We start from the raw sequence: 9,670 nt of genomic DNA, 5'->3' as shown, positions 1-9,670 counted from the left end.
GGGTATCGTTCCGGATATGGGCATATAAAATTTTATTCTCATAATGCCCCTGCCGTTCCTAAATAAGAGGGGATTTTTTTTTGGTAAATAATAGGAAAGGAATTAAATAAGATTTGTTTCTAATCATTGGTTTACATTTTGATAACAAGTGGTCATTAAATACGGTGGAAGAAGTATTCAGATAGGATGGAAGAATTTGCAACCAAAACAATAGGGTGGAAGAAAAGGGACCTTTGGATTTCTGTTCGGCGGTGATGATTAAACCTAGGAGCTTTTAAATATTAGAGGTTTTATGGAAATTTGGCCAGCATTAATAACAGTCCGAACATCACAATTGAAGATAACTTAGTTGGGTTCCCATCTTGCTTCGGCTGTTTTTTACCTAGGAGCTCTGACCCCCGACTTTCCTCAAAATCAACTTCGATGGTTTGTATTGGACGGAGGTTCGAGGGATGATGCGGGTTTTGTTATTCGGGATCCATCTGCTAGGGTTGTGGCTGCAGGGGAAGTCAACTTTTCGATATATCGGTTCCGAGTGTGGAGCTGAGGACCGCATGAGTGGGCCTTCGTCACGTTCGGTGTATGTTACAGGCCAGTTTCATTGTCCTGGAAGGAGATTCGGCCACAGCCATTAGTTGGATCCGAGGGGAGCCCCTAGGGGTAATGGTTGTGTCCACCCATTGCTCCGAGATATCTAGGATTGTGAGGGATGGAGGAACCTTCCAGGCCAAGCATGTTTTCCATGAAGCTAGTCACTCCGATAGTACCCTCTGGGCTGGAGATAGAGAGTTGCCCCGAGCATTCAGAAGTATTTTGTTTTTTGATTTTATTGGGTGCATCCATAATCGTCAGGGATCCGCCCGCCCGCTTTAGCAAAAAAAAAAAAAAAAAAAAAAAAAAAAAAAAAAAAAAAAAAAAAAAAAAAAAAAAAAAAAAAAAGAAAAGAGAGTAACCTAGTCACGTTGGCGGAACTAGGTTGCGTTGAGCTTAAATCAATAATGATCTAAATAAGCCCGGTTGCTAAATTGATCCTTCCAGTCCCGTCTGACCAAAGAAGCGCTGCTTGGGAAAATGTTGGGATGCCGTTGATATTTGAAAATTATTGGGCTCTAGAGCAGAAATCATAAATGGGGGATGTAGCTCAAATGGTAGAGCGCTCGCTTTGCATGCGAGAGGTACAGGGTTCGATCCCCTGCATCTCCAATTCATTATTTAATTTTTGCTCCGATGGAGAACCACATTTGCCAGGCTTCAAACCACAGTGGCTTCATTGTGAATATCTGTAAAATTGAATATTTGGGGCACAAAGTGATGCTAAATACCCTTCTTTTTTTTCTTTTCTTATTTTGTAATTGCAATTGAATTACAAGGTCCTGATAGTTGGAAATTTGTTGATCTTTGTTATTTTTCCAAGGAGTATTATTGAAGAAAGTAAAATGTCATTTTTAAATTTGGAGGAATTTTAATTTTTTGAACTACAATTTCTACCACTGAATGTGGTGAGAAATATAACTTCAAATAATTTCAGATCACTTGATTGAATTGCGGTTTTGCGGGATTGTTTACGACAGCCTGGCGAGCATTGCGTAAGCATAAAGGAAAAAGGGTTGATGGAAGAACAAAATGTCGAGGAAAAAAAATTACTTGAGAAGTTACCATAAGAGCTTGATTTTATTTAGTTCACCATTGTTCATGGATACTGCTTCGCCACCATGATCGAGCTTCGATCATGAATCATGACTACTTGTATTAACTGATAAACGAAGCAAAGTTAAGCAAACTATCAAGGCCTAAACATGATGCAATCAATGTGAAATTAGTCGATTTCTAACACTCAGTAGAAGTAATGAAGCCAAATATTGATGTCCAAAAACAGGGTTTAGCATGTCACATAGGCGTGCACTTAACAGTGAATTTCATCTGATTTTGTAGTGTCTTATTTTTCCAGCATAGTTTTGAATTCCAGGAACTTAATGAAGATTTCAACAAAAATGATTATATAATATGTCTTAGTTGTCAAAAAAGATTTTTTGACAAGTGTATAGTCAATAAGAGACATGATTACATAGTCATACTATTTATCCTACTTGATGTTGCAACATCCATAAATAACTTTGATGTATCTCCTCTCTTGCTTTTGGTAACCTATAAACACAATGACAACACGCATGCACATAAGCATCCATAAGCATGCCTTTGGTAATCCTATTTTTGCGATCTAACGCCTCCTCCCCTGCTTTTGTGAACCTGCCGGTCCTCCAATCAACTGAGCCTCGACAGTCTCGTGACACATTAGTTTTATCCAAATTGGACATTCGTTTCTCAGCCCGGCGAATTGGACTACACCATTCTAACCTATTCGGGTCATTTGGTTAGCATTGTTCTTCTTCTTATACAAATCTTTTTTAATGATCGAACTAGATTTTGTGCGGAGGTATAATTATCTTAACAAGAAGAAGTCAATAAGAGATTTTACCCTCTAGTCTCTAAATCAAGCTATAGACTAGTTGCGCTATAGTTGAATTGGTTGCGGCGGAGACAAGAATCCTCAGGGATCGATCACCTATATACATTAGTAAAATTAGTTCTATCCTTTATGCTGGTCTACCTCTTACCGAACACCATTCTGCCCAGATCATCCCTTCTGAAGTTAGAACAATTGTTTAAGAATTTTATTTGAGATTCCACTAGTGAAATTTGTAGAGTGCACCTTCGTGCTAGGGATAAAGTTTGTACATCAAGGCGGGATAGTAGTATCGGAGTTCAGTCACTTTCGATTAAGAAAGAGGTCATTATGGCTAGGCATGTCATGAAATTTATCCTTGAACTGAGCAATCTTTGGAGCACATTGATGAGAGCCAAGTATGGGCAATGGATACCATTTGCCAAGCCGCTTTCCACTAGCAACAATTCCTTCATTTGGAAAGAGGTATGCTTACATGATCCACTTGTCTTATTTAATATCCGTTGGATGATAAGAGATGGTCGATCAATTAATATAACGAATGATGTTTGGATTTCTTCGGTCCCTTTGGCCAAGTGGCCGACCATGATCAACCAATATTCTATGAGGGATCTAAAGGTTAGTGATCTAATTTGTCTTAAGGGGAGGTGTTGGAATGTCTCTCGCATCCTCTATCTATTTGGAGAGGGCTTAGCATACCGAATTCTATCAATTATAATGCCGAATATTGATACGCCGGATAGGTTGGTGTCGAGTCTACTTGTACTTCCGAAACCAAGGCCGATGAGCATTATAAGCTCTTCAAGGTAGCTCCAAAAGTAGGAAGGATTATTCATGGCTATGGATGGGAGGGTGGAGGAAGCTATGCCTCAAGTTCTCTTTCAGTAGTCCAAAGGCATACAGGTCTGGAGATTATCTGGTATTCTTTCGTCCTTTATCTAAAGACAAATGTGAATAATGCAGATAATAGGATTAAATGCATTCAAGCAACTTATATAGCTTATCACATTTGGAATGTGAAGAATAGATGAGTTTTTGATAGCACGCCTTCATCATCAAGATTTACATTAGAACATGCCATCATGCAAGCTACGGAGATCATCACTCAGTGCACTAACATAAGAGAATGAAAATAGCAAGGGACACCTTGGGTCTCATCCACATCTACTGTATCCAGAGTGATATTTATTACCTAGGATCCTCCATACCTGAATTGTCACAAGGTAAATTTTGATGGTAGTATTACAGAAGATGGTGATAGAGGAGGATCTGGATTTGTAATTAGAGAGTTTGATTCCCAAATTGTTTTAGTGAGCAAGAGACAACTTTTTGATATTTCAACTCCAGAGAAAAAGTTGAAGACCGGTTGGGAGGTGATCAGGTATGATATTCTCATCTTGGGAGCTAACTGTAAACTCCCTGAAGGTGATTGCACTATAGTAGCTGGATGGATTTCAAAATACTGCATTAGCTAGCGAATATCTACTCATATTGGATATCTAGAGGTTGATTGGAAGGTGCAATTTTTTTCAAGGATCTCGTCTATAGGGAGGCAAAAGGAGTTGTAGATTGGGTGGCATTGTTTGTTGCGTATCATTTTGATGACACTCTGTGGATGAATCTTGCTATAATTCCTTCTTAGTTCAGAGTTATTTTAATTTTTGATTTTGTTGGATGCATCTGTATTAGACATGTATGATTCATCCATTATATCAATAAAGAATCTATAGTAGTTCTAATTTGTTTTTTCTCTTAAAAGATTTAAAACATGTTAAACTTCTGTAGACGAAGGCGTTCTAATTTTGATGCATATTAAGAATAGGAAAAAGGAGTGCTACACTATGTTTTATATATCTTTATAAATTTATAATAAAATAACTTATAAGTTATATTATAATGTTCATTTATATATGTTATATAACTAAACTGTTATATAAATAAACATTATAATATTTTATATATCTTTATTTCATATCCTTTTTTATATAATCTTATATCTTTTTATATAATCTTATATCTTTATATATATATATATATATATATATATATATATTCTTTTTTTCTTTATACTTTATAATATATAATTTTTATTTATTTATTATAATTATAAATAAATAATATAGCATATGCACTCATGCTAACTTGCAAACTAATAGGAAAACCTAATTTAACATAAAAGAAAAAATAAAAATATTATAAAAAGCTATATTAGCATATTGAACTCTAAGGCCGCATTTGATCCATTCAATTAACCGATGGAATGGAACGGGGGCCCTTGCTTTGGCCCATTCCAATGTTTGGTTAGGCAATTAGCAACAAAATTACCTTTTTGTTGGAATTACCATTTCCTTAAATGAGCAAAATGATTATTCCACCCTTAAATGGGAGTAATGGTTATTACAACGAGAATGAAATTGAATAATATCTTTGGTAGGAACTAGTTAGCAATACTTGTAATATGAATATTAAATTAAAATATCTGATATGAGTCAACCAGTGATAAATATAATAAAAATAATAATTTATTTAATATCAAATTCAAAAATATTACTTTATTGGAAATAATGAAATATAAAATAACTTGCATTGTAATATTATTAATAATTATTACTTAAAAGTTTATTTTGTATTTACACTAGCAAATAAGCATCATGAAAGTGAAAAACTTAATGACTGAATTTAATAAATATGTTAATTAAAAAATTAGAATATAGTAACTAAGAATATGTTAATTGAAATACATAGAATGAATAAAAAATAATACAAAAATACAAATAAGTAATAGAGCTAGAAAAAAATGTTTAAAAAATCAAATATACAAAATAAAAAAATAATAATATTATGACAGAGAACAAGTATAGGTATAGAAAATTTAAAATGTCGAGTATTGATGAAAGAGGACACCAATAAAATAAAAAAACAACTAAAATAAAAAAGAAACTAATAATACAACAAATATAATAGAAATTATATATCATAATAGTCAAACAAAAAAACCCAACTTATAAAATAGAATTACAAAAATATATCAGTTAAAAATGAAGAAATAAAGTAAAAATATATAAGATATATAAAATAATTATAAAAGAACAAATAAAATATATAGAATAATATTTATTATACTATTATAATGCAACAAATTAAAATAAATATTATAATAGAATTGGCATTCTTTACATGCATCCATTCATTTCACGACCAAAAAATTAATAAACATATCGTCTATTACCATTTCATGCTAATAACTATTCCAATTCCTTTCGATTCCTAGAAAACAAATATAGTGGAAGAACTTTAAGAGAGGAGGAAATGGTATAAAATAACTTGCATTGTAATATTATGAAAAATATTACTTAAAAGTTTATTTTGTATATACACCAACAAATAAGAGCACGTTAAGAAAAAAATAATAAAAATACCATAATAAATTATTCAATAATATGAATAAATATGTTAATTAAAAATATAATATATTGATTAAAGATATGTTAGTAAAAAATTAAGCATATGAATAACAAACAAGAAAGTATAACAAAAAAGAAACAAATAATAAAAATAGAAATAAAAATCTAAAACTAAAATTAAAAAATAAATAATAATAATAATAATAATAATAATAAGGTAGAGAACAAATATAGAAATGGAAAATTTAAAATATCAAGTACAATGAAAAGAGTATACCAATAAAATAAAAATCAACTAAAAATAAAAAATAAATTAGAAAAGAACTAATACAATAAAAACTATGTCATAATAGTTGTTGGTTCAAATTTGGCCCGAGGATGACCACGCCAGAGGAGTCGAGGGAGTCGCTGGTCGTTGGAGGAAGAAGACTGGGGCCACCTCTTGTGCGGCGGCGGCAGCGGGCATGCACAAAGTCTCACCGGCGTTTCCAGTGAGGGCCCTCAGACGATCAAGTTAGAGTGGGGTAAATTTGATCCAGCCAAAAAGTCTCTTAGAAGTTATCTGACCGGGCTATTTGTAGTTCCGGTGGAGAGGCCCAAGTGGCAGAAGCATTGTCCGCCCTCATCATGAGAGGGGGGTAGCTTCGAGTCGAATGGTGCGCAACTAAGGCTGGCCGGTGGCGTATGGTATTGTCCGTTCTCGAGAAAGATAAGGTGTTGACAGTCGTAACAGGGTATGGCCGGAGTAATCATAGTGCCGTCCTTTAACTAATTAAATTAAATATTAAAATAGAATTGGCATTCTATCCATTCATTTGATGCCATGGTGTTGTCTTCTATTCCGATTTCATGCTAATTCTTGTTCCAAATCCTTTTCGTTCCTACAAAAACGATCATAGTGGAAGAACTTTAAGAGAGGAGGAAATAATGTACTTTTGAACCAAGAGATTAAGGTGAGAAATACTTCATGAGAAAAAGAAAAAATAATTACAGATTAACATTTTTCAAGTTTTTATACAATTTAATTACTTTAATTTAATCATCTCAAATCTAACTTCCTAAATATGCTAGTTTTCTAACAAAACAAGAAAGAAAACATTAAATTTTGTTTTCCAAATAATGCCTTTTTTTTTTGCTGCGAGTCATATCTTAGAAACGTAATTGCATCCATCCATCGTTTATTTTCCATAGGGATGCAAATGGGTTGAATTGGACCGGATCATGAGTGACCCCGACCCAAACCCAAACCCAACCTAATAGAAGATTGGGTCAGTTTGGGTCCACAGCTAATTTTTTGACCTAATGGGTTATTCGGATCAGGTCGGGTCCATATATAACTTGGTCCCAATCCAAAAATTTGGGTATGGATCCGATCTGGATCGAGTCCAGATCGATCCAGGTCGGATCCCTATACTTGTCATTCTCTATGCTTGATTTCTTTTGCAATAAGTTAAAACTACAAAAAGCAGGTTATGCAGAACCATACAAGTGAAAGTAACTAAGCATCAAGGATTGATGTTATTACAAACTAACCTAAAGTGATAGACTCAACCTTGTTAGTTATAAGAAAAATTTTTTGTTCATGTCTGCAATATTTTTTTTTGAGTAGAAAATAATTGTATCTATGCTAATTTCTTTTACTCAGCAATAATATCCCTAGAATTTGTTAGAATGCATCTACTACTATTTTTTGTAACCATAATACTAGAAAAGCATAATGGGCTAAGATGAGGAATATAGTTTTGATAATAACACAACAAAGTTCAACATCTGTAAAGGACTCATGATGAACCCATCTTCTTCCACATGGCAAAATTATACTTTATTTTACCTTTATTTTTCTCAACTTCCTTCTTAGGATAACAATGTTCCCATTTAATATAACCAACCTAAGCTTTATTATTCGACAAATAGTCTTTTCCATTTTTTTATCTTCAAACACAAAAAGATATTAGAGAAATAGAGAGTTAGAGAACCTTAAGCACCCTCGCGGGCTCTAATGATATAGTGGGTTTAGGTTGGGTCGGGTTGGGTTATAGGGTGGGAAACTCAAAATTATTCTAAAAATCAAATAGGTCGAGTCAGATCAGAATTTAATAACCTGATCCGATCTGAAAAATAAAGCATCCAATTTTAAAATCCAACCAAATTTTTTAAATTAGATCGGATTAAATCTAAGCGAGTCGGGTCGGATCGGATCACTGGCCAATATGACCCATTTGAAGCCTAAATCTCGTGGGAAGCTGCAAGCGGTTCAACTGCGCATTCAGATTTACGAGTACGAATCCTTACGCATCAACACTCATCAAACTCTGCGATTCTGCACTGCGCTCGTACGCAGAAAACCCCTCAACGCGCGAGCATCCCTGCGACAAAAGCCTAATCTCAAATCGCTCGGACCCTCCTTCCCTTCAACCTCCTTCCCCTCCTTCAGGTTTGAAAACCTCCCGAGTTTCTGCTACAGGTGTGCCCGCCTCGGTCATGGTGAGGAGGCTTGCCCGCTTCCTCCAACTCCGATGGCGACTGCAACTGCAACTGCCCAGCAGGCTCCGTCACCGGAGACAGGGGAGAGGAATGAGGGGGAGAAGACGGGCCTACCATCTGGGAATAGGAACCTGGTTGGCCCCTGGCTGTCGACATCTAAGATCCGGAAACCGTGGGCGAGCAAGCCGGCGGCGAAGAAGATGACTGAGTCTAAAGGGGAGACATCACAGGTACGCCATCTACCTGAGCCGGGGCTGGGTTCTCCGTGTGTGGTGGTGCGCTCTCCCGTGTCACCGGCGGATACGGAGGGGTGGCAAAAGCCTACCAAAGTGGCCAGACGGAGGTCGCCGGCGAAGGGGGAGGCGAGTAGCTCCGTAGCCATGAACGGTGAGTTTCCCCTTCTCGGAGTGGCGACCGGGTTGACCGAGTTAACTCGGAACTCGGTTGGGGGAACGGGCCAGAAGGTTGGCCCGGATGAGTTGGTCCACCAGGCGGACCATGGATCGACTAAAGGGCTGGGTCAAAGCCCAATGAAACGGGCCAGGAGCCCATCTAAGCCTAGCCCAGCGGTGGGGGCGGGGAATCCGGTGAATGGGCCGGCCCATTGTCTGCCCAGAATCACGTCGTCCCCTTCTTTCGACGGTCTGGCGAATCGCCAGAGGGAGGAAGGAAGGAGACACTTCCGGAGTGCCTCCTTACCTCCGGTGAGGGCTCCCAATCGTCAGAAGCCGGCCGGAGCTTTACTCAGGGGGGTCGATGGCTCCTCAATGGTGCTGCGGTCGACCTCTCCACGGGCGGATGGCACGGCAGTGGATGGGACGGAGCTGGCGGACGGGATGCGGCCGGCAACGACGATGGAGGCTGAAGCTCGTGAGCAGGTAACCTTGGTATCGCTTCCTTCCTCCTCCTCCTTGGATGCTCAGAGCACTGTTCTGTGTCGGATGGTGCCGACGAGTGGGGGACTGTCGACGCCGGCTACTGTAGCAATTGATGGCGAGCCGGGTCAATCCACGGGTGGTAAGCTGGAGGAAGTCCCTGTGGTGGAGTTGGGCAAGGAGAAGGGGGTCCTGAGGTTCCCGGTGGAGGTCTCTGTCAATGGCTCTCCCAGCCCGTCGACCACTGTATCACTCCTACCTGGGAGAATTCCTCCAGCAGAATTGGGCAGCCCGAGAACAGTGGGTTGTGCAACTTTGCCAGCAGGGGCGGTGGTGACAAGGGGAGTGCTAGGGGGATCCCAACAGGGGTCTCCTATTTTGGATCATGGGAGGGTTGTAGATTTGTTGAAGGCTTCAATCCAGGAAGGCGCCTTGGCTCCTGG

General features: G+C 37.8%; 1 non-coding gene across 1 annotated transcript; it reads left to right on the top strand.

Moving 5' to 3' along the window:
* Window positions 1–1,130: 1,130 nt before the first annotated feature.
* On the top strand, window positions 1,131–1,203 carry TRNAA-UGC (transfer RNA alanine (anticodon UGC)). Its single transcript has one exon. It is a non-coding gene; the product is annotated as a tRNA-Ala (tRNA).
* Window positions 1,204–9,670: the final 8,467 nt, after the last annotated feature.

This window comes from Phoenix dactylifera, chromosome 17 (genome assembly GCF_051530095.1).
Source record: "Phoenix dactylifera cultivar Ajwa chromosome 17, Ajwa_hap1_PhDact_Kaust_v1.1, whole genome shotgun sequence".
NCBI lineage: Eukaryota > Viridiplantae > Streptophyta > Magnoliopsida > Arecales > Arecaceae > Phoenix > Phoenix dactylifera.
Note: the sequence above shows the minus strand (reverse complement) of the source record. Positions and strands in the feature narration are given on the sequence as shown.